The sequence below is a fragment of the Mercurialis annua genome, linkage group LG8 (assembly GCF_937616625.2).
Source record: "Mercurialis annua linkage group LG8, ddMerAnnu1.2, whole genome shotgun sequence".
Taxonomy (NCBI): Eukaryota; Viridiplantae; Streptophyta; class Magnoliopsida; order Malpighiales; family Euphorbiaceae; genus Mercurialis; species Mercurialis annua.
Window position 1 is genome coordinate 25,571,740 of NC_065577.1, and position 13,037 is coordinate 25,584,776.

General features: G+C 33.6%; 1 long non-coding RNA gene across 2 annotated transcripts; it reads right to left on the reverse strand.

Moving 5' to 3' along the window:
- Positions 1–1,748: 1,748 nt before the first annotated feature.
- Positions 1,749–12,946, reverse strand: LOC126660814 (uncharacterized). 2 transcript variants are annotated; one of them, XR_007635448.1, is made up of 5 exons: positions 12,175–12,946; positions 10,264–10,349; positions 4,744–9,529; positions 2,833–2,918; positions 1,749–2,098 (listed from the first exon to the last, which is right to left on the reverse strand). It is a non-coding gene; the product is annotated as an uncharacterized LOC126660814 (long non-coding RNA). The 2 variants fall into 2 exon arrangements; XR_007635449.1 differs by lacking the exon at positions 2,833–2,918.
- Positions 12,947–13,037: the final 91 nt, after the last annotated feature.

Here is a 13,037-nt window from a genome sequence, read left to right on the forward strand (position 1 = left end):
AAAATATAAAAATCAAACCACGTCAAATATTTACGTGAAATTTCGGTTCGGTTAACCAAACTTTAGCATTGGTTTCGGTTCAATTTGGTTCGGTTTGATTAATATAGATTTAGATAAATATTATATATAATTATACGTAAAAATTAAAATTATACGTAATAATTTTTACTTATATGTGTGTATTAGTTTATATATTTTATTTTCATATATGTATCTATACACACATATTAGATTTATATATAAATATTTCAATAAATAAATTTTATATTTATTTATACATATATAAATATTAATAAAAATAATATTATTGTAAACTTTGGTTTTTCGGTCGGTTCGGTTAACCACTAGTTGAAACCAAACCAAAACCAAAAACCATACTTTTTTATAATTTCAAACCAAACCAATCCATTTTAACCATTTTAACCAAACCAAAATTAATTTCGGGTTGGTTTGGATCGGATTAATGGTTTGGTTTGATTTTTGCTCACCCCTAATGTTAAGGTGGCAATTGGCGTGCATTTTAAAATTCATGTGGCTGATGTGGCAGCTCATGTAGCTGTATCATGTTTCTATCACAGCAGAATGGAGTTTGCTCACACGCGCAGACGAATCCGTTAAAAAAGGACCCATTTTAGAGAAAATGGTAAGTTCAGGGACTCCAAGTAGTAAAAATGAATTACAGGGATCAAATGATTAAAAAATGCGTAGTATAGGAACCTCTATATGGATTTATCCTATAAAGAAGTCTTATCTCATTTTAGGTTAAACTTTTACATATCCATCTTTTTTTCTCTCTTTTCTCTTTTTTCTTCTCTCTTCTTTTCTTCATCTTTTCTTCTTATTTTTCATTTGATTTTCAGTTTATCTCCTCCGATTATATTTTCGTTCGTCTTTCCGGTCGCGCTTCCGTTCGTCTACTTCCGATGGATTTCTCGTCGTTTCCGGTCGTTTTTTCGTTCGTCTTTTCCGTTCGCGCTAGTTCGTTCGTCTCTTCCGTTCGCGCTATGAATTTCTCGACTCGTTTTTAGTTTTGTGTAATTTTTTAGGTTTTTTGTAATGATTTAAATATTTTGTAAATAAATTATTGTAGATCTATAATTTTTTGTTTATAAAATTGTTCTATTATTCATATAATTATTTATTTTGTCTTTTCTTATTCATAAATTTGTTTATTGCTACTGATTTTATAAATAAAAAATTGATTTATTGTGCATTTGTAGTAATTTTATAATATATTTACGTTTTAGTGTATTTTGGGTGTATTTATAGTGTATTTCTACCATTTTTTAGTATATTTATGGTGCATTTACAGTGTTTATGATGTATTTGCAGTCTTTATGGTGTATTTGCAATGTTGATGGTGTATTTACAGTGTTTATGGTGTATTTGCAGTATTTCATGGTGTAAACCATAAAAAACACTACAAAATGCATAAATACACTACTTATACACTATATATATACTACTTATATACTATTTATACACTAATCTTACACTATATAAACACCATAAAAACACTATGTATACACTACTATTACACTATAAAAAATAAATAAAAAATTCCAGAAAAAAAATCTATAAAAAATAAAAATTAACACTATATATACAGTAATCCTACACTATATAAAAAAATTGTCAGTCGGTTGTCACGACCGAAATCTCAAGCCGCGACCAACGCTAGGGAATGGGAGTGGTAGCTCCGAAACCCGTAGCTAGCCTAGAGATCACTATAAATTTTTCGCGAAACATTAACAAAATGTTTTTATAAAACTTCTTTAAACGATACAAAACGATCTTTAGAAATCAGGGTCTTACAAAGCGATATCCCATATCAAGCAATGCCCTGTTTCTCATATATATATATATATATATATATATATATATATATATATATATAAACGGTTAAAAGTGCAGTCTAAAACCTTTATACATATCAGAGTATAAACAAGATATTTAAAACCGTTTGATAAAACATAATTACACTCTAGGACTCGACTACTGCAGCACTACTGATTGGTTCCTTCTTTCTGTACTCGCGGACTTCTGGAACAAGGATAGAAGTCCGTTACATTCGATACCATACACCTGAAACATAACACTATTGGGGGGTCAGACAACGCTGAGTGAGTTCACATTTACTTAAAATATTATAAATATAAATTTCATTAACACATATTAAAACAAACAATAATGTTTGATCCGATGAAACCCTAATCTTAAATTAATACTATTTCCTATTCGTATCCTACTCATATTGTATCCATTAATAATATATCAAATCATTTTAATCCAAGTGGTACGGTCCCGAGATAGTTCAACCGAGTTACTCGTTACCACGTGATATAGTCCCGAGATAGTTCAACCGAGTTACATCATGTCACTGCTTAATCCCAAAGTGTGAGTCCCGAGATAATTCAACCGAGTTACTCACTAGATACGGGTCCCGAGATAGTTCAACCGAGTTACTCACGTATCTACCAAAAACATAATCCTCCTTACTCCCATACATAATCATCATTTACCGAGATCATATCAAACATTTTTAAATACAAGCATCTATCTATACTAATTCTATGACTGACCCGGACACTGGTGATCACACAGCCTATTGACGCCCAATAGGTAGCTCGTTTCCTCGGATCATAAAGCAAACATCACAACTTACAAATAACAACAATATGTCAAATAATGCATCCAAGCGATATTATGAACAAAGCATTCACATGAATTGCCCAAGTATGAAGTAATAATGTATATGCAATGCAATTAATGGATTACCACACAATTAACAACTTATAGTAATAATATGCGAAAGTAAATTGCAAAACTCACAAATTGCTATCCAAAGACTTCGGCCATAGCAAAGCCCTGTTGCGTTCTTTACGTTTTGCGCCCCCTTAATAGTCGTCTCGTCGAGTCTATGAAGATACGATAATAAATCGTAATTAAAATGGATCCTAATCCAAAGGTGTTCAAGCTATAGACTACTTAGCGAATAAATCAATTTATTTTGCCTTGGAATAAATTGATAACCTTTTAAAATATAACTTCTTTTAATAAATAACGTTAGTCCAAATGTTATTTATTAACTATTCAATTTAGCTAAATGAAATTAATTATCGAGCTAAATCGATAATTAATTTAATAAGTCACTTTTCCATAATTTATAATTAATCTTAGCTCAAAACGTCAATTTATGACTCAATTAATTAATGACTTTACATTTCGTTAATTAAAACTAGTTTTCCCAAAACTAGCTAACTAGCCGACTTTGAACCATTAAAACGTTTATTTAAAACGGCCTGACTCTCAAACAAATTTGACATTCTTATAGTTTGTAACCTCGTCTACAACTTTCGTTCAGATTCTAATCTGAAATTATCGTCCTAAGGTGTCTGAAATGTGTCTTGAAGTTGGTACCTCAAATCTGAAATTTTATTGCTGTATAAACAGCCTTAATGCTGCTGTATCGGACTTAAAAACAGAGCATGTACGGTAGTCAAAACCTTAAACAAATTTGATATTCTTATAGTCCACAACGTCCTCTACAACTTTCGTTTAGACCTCGGACTCAAAATAAAACCCGAAAAGGTCGGATATTAGCCTGGAAGTTGGTTCCCTGATTTAAACATTCCTAGGCTGCAAAACAGTCCACTAAGCTGCTGTTTTCAGACAGCAGAACAGGGTACCTACAGCAGTAATAACCCAAAACAAATCCAACATTCATAAACTCCATACTCCCATCTACAATATCCATGAAGACTTCAACTAATTCCGACTTACCGTTTGTTCACAATTTAATTCCAAAGTTTCCCTTTTATTATGTTTTAACACTTAGTTTATTTTTCTAACTTATTTTTCCAGTTTTTGACTTAACTTCAAACACGGATAATTTTTAATCCGACTTAACAACACCATGTTTATTTCACTTAAATCTCATCTATGCAACACCGTCTATATACTTCATTCATTTTCGTGTTAAAATTACTACAGTTCGAGGTCCATTTTTAACCTCAAAACAGCCCTCATGGCTTGATAAATAAAATTTCCAGATTTTTATTAACTTTTCTACTACTTTCATCAATTAAAATCGATCCTTTCCGACTACACAAATTCTAAACAAACTTGATTTTCTTATATTCTATAATACCGTCTACATTTTTCATTAAGACTCGAACTAAAACCGACATATCCTTTATACTCAAAATTGCCCTCAAAGATAGCCCCTTAACATGCCAAATTCTGGAATTAAATTACAGATTTTTCACTCACTTTTCAATCATTCAAAACAGCCATTGAACACAGCCAAAATTCAAACTTAATCGGTCATATTTCATCTATGTAAAACCCTCTATCCATTACAGCTCATATCAAGCACACACCATCACAATTTAGGGTCTATTTTTAGGTGCAAATCACCCTTCGTGGCTGTCCTGTTGTGAAGCACAACTGCTGCATATTGCAGCAGTGTGCAGCGACTTGCTGCTGCAAAAATTGCAGCAGCTCGCTGCTTGTTATAGCAGCGATTTGCTGCTGTTCCGACACCCTTATACTCACCCCGACATGCTAGCTCTAATCCCCTTTCATAACCGAACCTTAAGCTCCAAAGAATCACCCAAAAACACTTCAAATTATCACTTAAACTCAACTTAAGCTTGGCAAATACAGAGCAGAATATTCGATCACTTTGAACTCAACAAACACTATCAAAATCATAATTAATTTCAGCAAATAAGAAGTTACCTTGTTCCTTAGCGTGTTGGCTTTCCAACCGGACCTTAATCGCTGAAATCGATGATCAATTCGTGAAGATATTAACGCCGCCGTGTGAGTTGTTCATGAGGAACAAGAAGGAAGGGAGGAAGATGATGGTGATGGCGGTGACCTTCCAACATGAGGGTTTTGTTTTAAGTTTTCATTTTCTAGTTTTAGATAGCAATAGAAATTGAAGGGGTGGGGTATGAGGTGTCCTTTTCTTATTAAGTTTGTGGAAAAATCATATTCAAGTGCCTAAATTAGGCACCTCTTCCAACTTAACTCTTAGGCTTTCAATTTCTCCAATTTAACCAAATTGATTTCATAATTACACGGAACCTTGACGATTATTCTTTATCGATAAATAATGGGTTTCATCACATTATTTATTTATCTGGGTCCAAATAATTTATTTATATCCTTTTCCTTTTCCGATAATCAAATTCCGTTTAATTAAAATCCTTTCGTCCAATTTTTACAAAATTTTATCTTTGATCCATAAATTTATTTTACGAACTTTATCGTAAAATTAACTCGGGACTTACCATTTATTTTATTTTAATTTATCTACTTTTCTTAGTCCCGCTAAATTCCAATTTATCAAATAATAAATTCCACTTAATTTATTATTTCACGATCATTTTAATAGACCCGCTTCGATCTAAATTCTTATTTCTCGAACTTAATTCCGATGTCCTTGATTAAGTTCTCGTATTTATGCTTCTTGGCACATTACTTGGTACTTTAAAAGTACGGGGTATCACATTCTTCCCCCCTTATAAAAATTCGTCCTCGAATTTCATAATTATAGTAATACTCTTATCCATCAAGTATTACACTTCTTAGCAATTCTTATTGCTTCTTATAAAGACTTAAAGTCTTACTTTTTATACTATCGTTACCCAGATCATAAAGTTATAATAACTTCGCCTTTGTAATCCATTGTGTTCCTTAAAGTTTCTTACATCGTCATTTCTTGACGGTTTTCTAGTTACCCGTCTTTATTATCAAGTGTTTGATTTATTTTACGATAATTGCTAACATCCTTAAAGATAGTTGGTCTTGTCCTTACGTCCTTCTGTATCATACTTAATCGTATGGTGATGCTTAATGTCTGTTATAAAAGAGATGACTAATCTCTTCACGAACGTCCTTCGTTCGCACGTAGCTGCTCCTTATACAATTCTCATTGAGATGTTAATCTCATCGTCTATCAACTTCTTGCCTTGATAGGTTCACATCTTTTCACTTCTTAACGTTGGTATTCGTCAATCTTTATTCGTCGTTTGCTCCTTAATACCATAAGGGTAGTATCGTTCTTAATGCCAATTTTGGACTTTTCTTGTTGATATCAACTTTGACTTTCAATTTTGAACTTTTCTTCAACTATTCTTAGTATTAACTAAAGCACTATTTGATTAATTAACCAATCCAATTGAGTGATTTACTATTTCAAGTTATCTTAAACTTGTCCAAAATCTTGCTTATCTAGCTTAATTTGTCTGTCCAAATTGCTTATTCAGAAGCGTTTGTTCACTGAACGAAACCGGTATTCGTATAGTTCACAACATCCTTTACCTCATCTCGAAGCTCATTCTTCCATATATTTCTTATTTTATGATGTATTGTTACTTAACGTCTATTCCTTATCCCGAACTAAAGTCTTTTCTTGTCTCATATCCTTTAGTGCTTTGCTTCTCTCAATATTCGTCAAAAACTATCATTCCATAATAGTACTATCGATTCTCTTTCGCTTGTTTCTCAAGACCTTAATTTTAGTCCTAACTCTTATTCATTAAGTTGTATTATTTTTTAATGAGCTTCTGTTCCATTCCCGCTTCTTATTAACTTTTGAGCTTATCGACATACGACGTCGTCTTTCTTGGCATTTCTTTCCTCCTTGTATTTAATCACGTACATGTTTACCTTCTCCTCTTTCTCTTCTGTTGCAATACCCCTTAATATTCATTTACTAACTATTGTCTTTATAGTTAGATTTATACGGCCTTTCGTCCAACACTCTTATTCATGTCTTATGGTGGTTAGGAATTTCTTTTTCTTCACTAATAATCATGCACTTCATAGTTTCATGAATCTCATGAAGTGGAATGCCCGCCTGGCATTACTCGATATGAATCGAGTCCTTATCCACGATATATCGTAGCTCTAGATCCTTCAATCTTAGTGAATTCAGGACTTGTAATCTTTTACCATCGTCCGGTGAAGTTCTTATCTTTGTCTTATAATACCTCGCGATCGTCTAATACGTTTTGCGATCATCGTGTACTTCTTTCTTTAATATCTCCCACCTCTACTATCTGTAAGAGTTGGAGGTTACTCTTTTGTGTTCATCGACAGGTTGTACCCTTGGTCTTGAGCATATCTAATTCTCATCTTCCTACCGACATCTCATCTACTAGTAAGGTTGATCTTATACTTAGATCAACTCTATCCTTCTTGACACCGTGTGTCTATGACTACATAGAAGTCGATTCCTTTTATCTTCTTGTTATTTTCTATATAACGTCTTTAATTCCATCCCTCGATTACCTTTATCGCGTGTCACACAATATACGTAGGCTGTTTAAGTCTTATCTATGTCGATTAACTTAATCGATCTCTTCATATTCTTAGTCCATTATTTTTTAATTCTTATACACCCTTACACTTGAATGGCTCTTTGTAGGTATCTTAGTTCAAGCTTTTATGGGTGTCCTTCTTTATTGCCTTTTGTTTCGAGCTGTCCGATAACATCTTCGTGTTATAGCTCAACCCCTTTGTTGAGTCCTTCCTTCCTATTTCCTTACATCCCTTGATGCCTATATAGCTTACTAGCCTTAAAGATTTCTTACTTTATTTGCTTCCTCTAAGATTTATCGGTATATATCCTTGTTTTCCCTTAGAGCTTATATACTCGCGTACCATGAGTTCGCACCATCGTGTTTATTATCCATATCGATCATATATCCCGATGTCGTTATTTTTGATCATCACTGCACCTCTTACTCTTGAGGTGGCTTACTTGCCTTATACGATTCTTACTTTCATAGGTTCTACCTATGAGGTGTGAACTATGTTCACCATTAAACTATCTTTGTACAATCTTTTATATTTGTTATTGCTCTTTATTAAAGTTTATATATTGGTGTCACAGGAAATTCCATCTGGTTTCTTACGTTTCAAATCAATTTGACTTTGCCGCGGGACTTTCAAAACAATTTCTTTTCAAATCAAATACAATTTCAATCATATAGTTTCAAAACCTTTAGTATAATTGCGCATCAGAGTGATGACACCTCTCATCACTAAAGAGTTGCTATTTAAAATTCTTTGAATTGCTCGTATCAGCGAATGCATGATGCAGAGTAAAATTATGGTTTTATATCAAAATTTTTATACATATATGCTGATACTGCAATGTGTTTTCAATCATGTCTTTCATGCTTCCTATGGCATACTACATGCTGGGTCTGTGCACAATTATACTTTCAAAAGAAATCTCAAAGCTTTATTTCTTTTGTAGACACCATAAGTCAACTCAGACCGGAACTTCTGTGACATTTTAACTTTTCTTTATATGGCTTTTTATCAGTCTTATTGGTGTATTTTATTCTCGTTCTCTATCTTTCTATCACATACTATCAAGCTATGTTCAGGGCATAGCTCAGGTTATTTGTGCATATTTGACATTTTGTAGAGTATGTCGAACTCTTTCAATGTATGTTCTCTACGTTTTGTTCCCTTCCTAAAGGAATATCTTAGGTTATGCACCTAGGTTCTCATTCTTCCTAGTGCATCGTCTATTTGATAACGATCTATATCTGATACGATACATCTATGCCATAATGGCTTGTCTTATTGGCCAAACCATAGCTACTATAAGAAATGTGATAGCACAAAGTATATGCATCGTACTTGGGGGTGCTTGACTAGATTCGCCCCGTTCTCATATCACTATTCCTGATCGGCGATCTTTGATTCGCTATTTCTGATCGGCGATCTTGCCCAGACATGCTTGTGAAAGTCCATTTCTCACAAGTCCTTCTCCGTATGCACATTGCGTATGCATACTCTATCATAAATGAAACATGCATTCTTATCACATATACATAATCCATATAGAACAAACAGTGTTTCGCAAAGCAATCGATCATATGGACTCGTATCCTATCGAGGAGAGTGAGAAGTTTTGAAAATAAACAAGGACTTATCAATGATATGACTCGAGTCCTATAGCTGCAGTAGTTCCTAGCTTAACCTAGTGACAATGTCAAACCTAGGTACAGACGATCACATATAAGCAATGGCCTATGAATCTAACCATTGCTCTGATACCACCTTTGTCACGACCCGAAATCTCAAGCCGCGACCGACGCTAGGGAATAGGAGTGGTAGCTCCGAAACCCGTAGCAAGCCTAGAGATCACTATAAATTTTTCGCGAAACATTAACAAAATGTTTTTATAAAACTTCTTTAAACGATACAAAACGATCTTTAGAAATCAGGGTCTTACAAAGCGATATCCCATATCAAGCAATGCCCTGTTTCTCATATATATATATATATATATATAAACGGTTAAAAGTGCAGTCTAAAACCTTTATACATATCAGAGTATAAACAAGATATTTAAAACCGTTTGATAAAACATAATTACACTCTAGGACTCGACTACTGCAGCACTACTGATTGGTTCCTTCTTTCTGTACTCGCGGACTTCTGGAACAAGGATAGAAGTCCGTTACATTCGATACTATACACCTGAAACATAACACTATTGGGGGGTCAGACAACGCTGAGTGAGTTCACATTTACTTAAAATATTATAAATATAAATTTCATTAACACATATTAAAACAAACAATAATGTTTGATCCGATGAAACCCTAATCTTAAATTAATACTATTTCCTATTCGTATCCTACTCATATTGTATCCATTAATAATATATCAAATCATTTTAATCCAAGTGGTACGGTCCCGAGATAGTTCAACCGAGTTACTCGTTACCACGTGACATAGTCCCGAGATAGTTCAACCGAGTTACATCATGTCACTGCTTAATCCCAAAGTGTGAGTCCCGAGATAATTCAACCGAGTTACTCACTAGATACGGGTCCCGAGATAGTTCAACCGAGTTACTCACGTATCTACCAAAAACATAATCCTCCTTACTCCCATACATAATCATCATTTAACGAGATCATATCAAACATTTTTAAATACAAGCATCTATCTATACTAATTCTATGACTGACCCGGACACTGGTGATCACACAGCCTATTGACGCCCAATAGGTAGCTCGTTTCCTCGGATCATAAAGCAAACATCACAACTTACAAATAACAACAATATGTCAAATAATGCATCCAAGCGATATTATGAACAAAGCATTCACATGAATTGCCCAAGTATGAAGTAATAATGTATATGCAATGCAATTAATGGATTACCACACAATTAACAACTTATAGTAATAATATGCGAAAGTAAATTGCAAAACTCACAAATTGCTATCCAAAGACTTCGGCCATAGCAAAGCCCTGTTGCGTTCTTTACGTTTTGCGCCCCCTTAATAGTCGTCTCGTCGAGTCTATGAAGATACGATAATAAATCGTAATTAAAATGGATCCTAATCCAAAGGTGTTCAAGCTATAGACTACTTAGCGAATAAATCAATTTATTTTGCCTTGGAATAAATTGATAACCTTTTAAAATATAACTTCTTTTAATAAATAACGTTAGTCCAAATGTTATTTATTAACTATTCAATTTAGCTAAATGAAATTAATTATCGAGCTAAATCGATAATTAATTTAATAAGTCACTTTTCCATAATTTATAATTAATCTTAGCTCAAAACGTCAATTTATGACTCAATTAATTAATGACTTTACATTTCGTTAATTAAAACTAGTTTTCCCAAAACTAGCTAACTAGCCGACTTTGAACCATTAAAACGTTTATTTAAAACGGCCTGACTCTCAAACAAATTTGACATTCTTATAGTTTGTAACCTCGTCTACAACTTTCGTTCAGATTCTAATCTGAAATTATCGTCCTAAGGTGTCTGAAATGTGTCTTGAAGTTGGTACCTCAAATCTGAAATTTTATTGCTGTATAAACAGCCTTAATGCTGCTGTATCGGACTTAAAAACAGAGCATGTACGGTAGTCAAAACCTTAAACAAATTTGATATTCTTATAGTCCACAACGTCCTCTACAACTTTCGTTTAGACCTCGGACTCAAAATAAAACCCGAAAAGGTCGGATATTAGCCTGGAAGTTGGTTCCCTGATTTAAACATTCCTAGGCTGCAAAACAGTCCACTAAGCTGCTGTTTTCAGACAGCAGAACAGGGTACCTACAGCAGTAATAACCCAAAACAAATCCAACATTCATAAACTCCATACTCCCATCTACAATATCCATGAAGACTTCAACTAATTCCGACTTACCGTTTGTTCACAATTTAATTCCAAAGTTTCCCTTTTATTATGTTTTAACACTTAGTTTATTTTTCTAACTTATTTTTCCAGTTTTTGACTTAACTTCAAACACGGATAATTTTTAATCCGACTTAACAACACCATGTTTATTTCACTTAAATCTCATCTATGCAACACCGTCTATATACTTCATTCATTTTCGTGTTAAAATTACTACAGTTCGAGGTCCATTTTTAACCTCAAAACAGCCCTCATGGCTTGATAAATAAAATTTCCAGATTTTTATTAACTTTTCTACTACTTTCATCAATTAAAATCGATCCTTTCCGACTACACAAATTCTAAACAAACTTGATTTTCTTATATTCTATAATACCGTCTACATTTTTCATTAAGACTCGAACTAAAACCGACATATCCTTTATACTCAAAATTGCCCTCAAAGATAGCCCCTTAACATGCCAAATTCTGGAATTAAATTACAGATTTTTCACTCACTTTTCAATCATTCAAAACAGCCATTGAACACAGCCAAAATTCAAACTTAATCGGTCATATTTCATCTATGTAAAACCCTCTATCCATTACAGCTCATATCAAGCACACACCATCACAATTTAGGGTCTATTTTTAGGTGCAAATCACCCTTCGTGGCTGTCCTGTTGTGAAGCACAACTGCTGCATATTGCAGCAGTGTGCAGCGACTTGCTGCTGCAAAAATTGCAGCAGCTCGCTGCTTGTTATAGCAGCGATTTGCTGCTGTTCCGACACCCTTATACTCACCCCGACATGCTAGCTCTAATCCCCTTTCATAACCGAACCTTAAGCTCCAAAGAATCACCCAAAAACACTTCAAATTATCACTTAAACTCAACTTAAGCTTGGCAAATACAGAGCAGAATATTCGATCACTTTGAACTCAACAAACACTATCAAAATCATAATTAATTTCAGCAAATAAGAAGTTACCTTGTTCCTTAGCGTGTTGGCTTTCCAACCGGACCTTAATCGCTGAAATCGATGATCAATTCGTGAAGATATTAACGCCGCCGTGTGAGTTGTTCATGAGGAACAAGAAGGAAGGGAGGAAGATGATGGTGATGGCGGTGACCTTCCAACATGAGGGTTTTGTTTTAAGTTTTCATTTTCTAGTTTTAGATAGCAATAGAAATTGAAGGGGTGGGGTATGAGGTGTCCTTTTCTTATTAAGTTTGTGGAAAAATCATATTCAAGTGCCTAAATTAGGCACCTCTTCCAACTTAACTCTTAGGCTTTCAATTTCTCCAATTTAACCAAATTGATTTCATAATTACACGGAACCTTGACGATTATTCTTTATCGATAAATAATGGGTTTCATCACATTATTTATTTATCTGGGTCCAAATAATTTATTTATATCCTTTTCCTTTTCCGATAATCAAATTCCGTTTAATTAAAATCCTTTCGTCCAATTTTTACAAAATTTTATCTTTGATCCATAAATTTATTTTACGAACTTTATCGTAAAATTAACTCGGGACTTACCATTTATTTTATTTTAATTTATCTACTTTTCTTAGTCCCGCTAAATTCCAATTTATCAAATAATAAATTCCACTTAATTTATTATTTCACGATCATTTTAATAGACCCGCTTCGATCTAAATTCTTATTTCTCGAACTTAATTCCGATGTCCTTGATTAAGTTCTCGTATTTATGCTTCGTGGCACATTACTTGGTACTTTAAAAGTACGGGGTATCACATCGGTTCGATCTATCGAACCGAAAAAACCGAAAACCAAAATTAGAAACCGAAAAAGGTATTTTTGAAATTAAAAAAACAAAAAGGT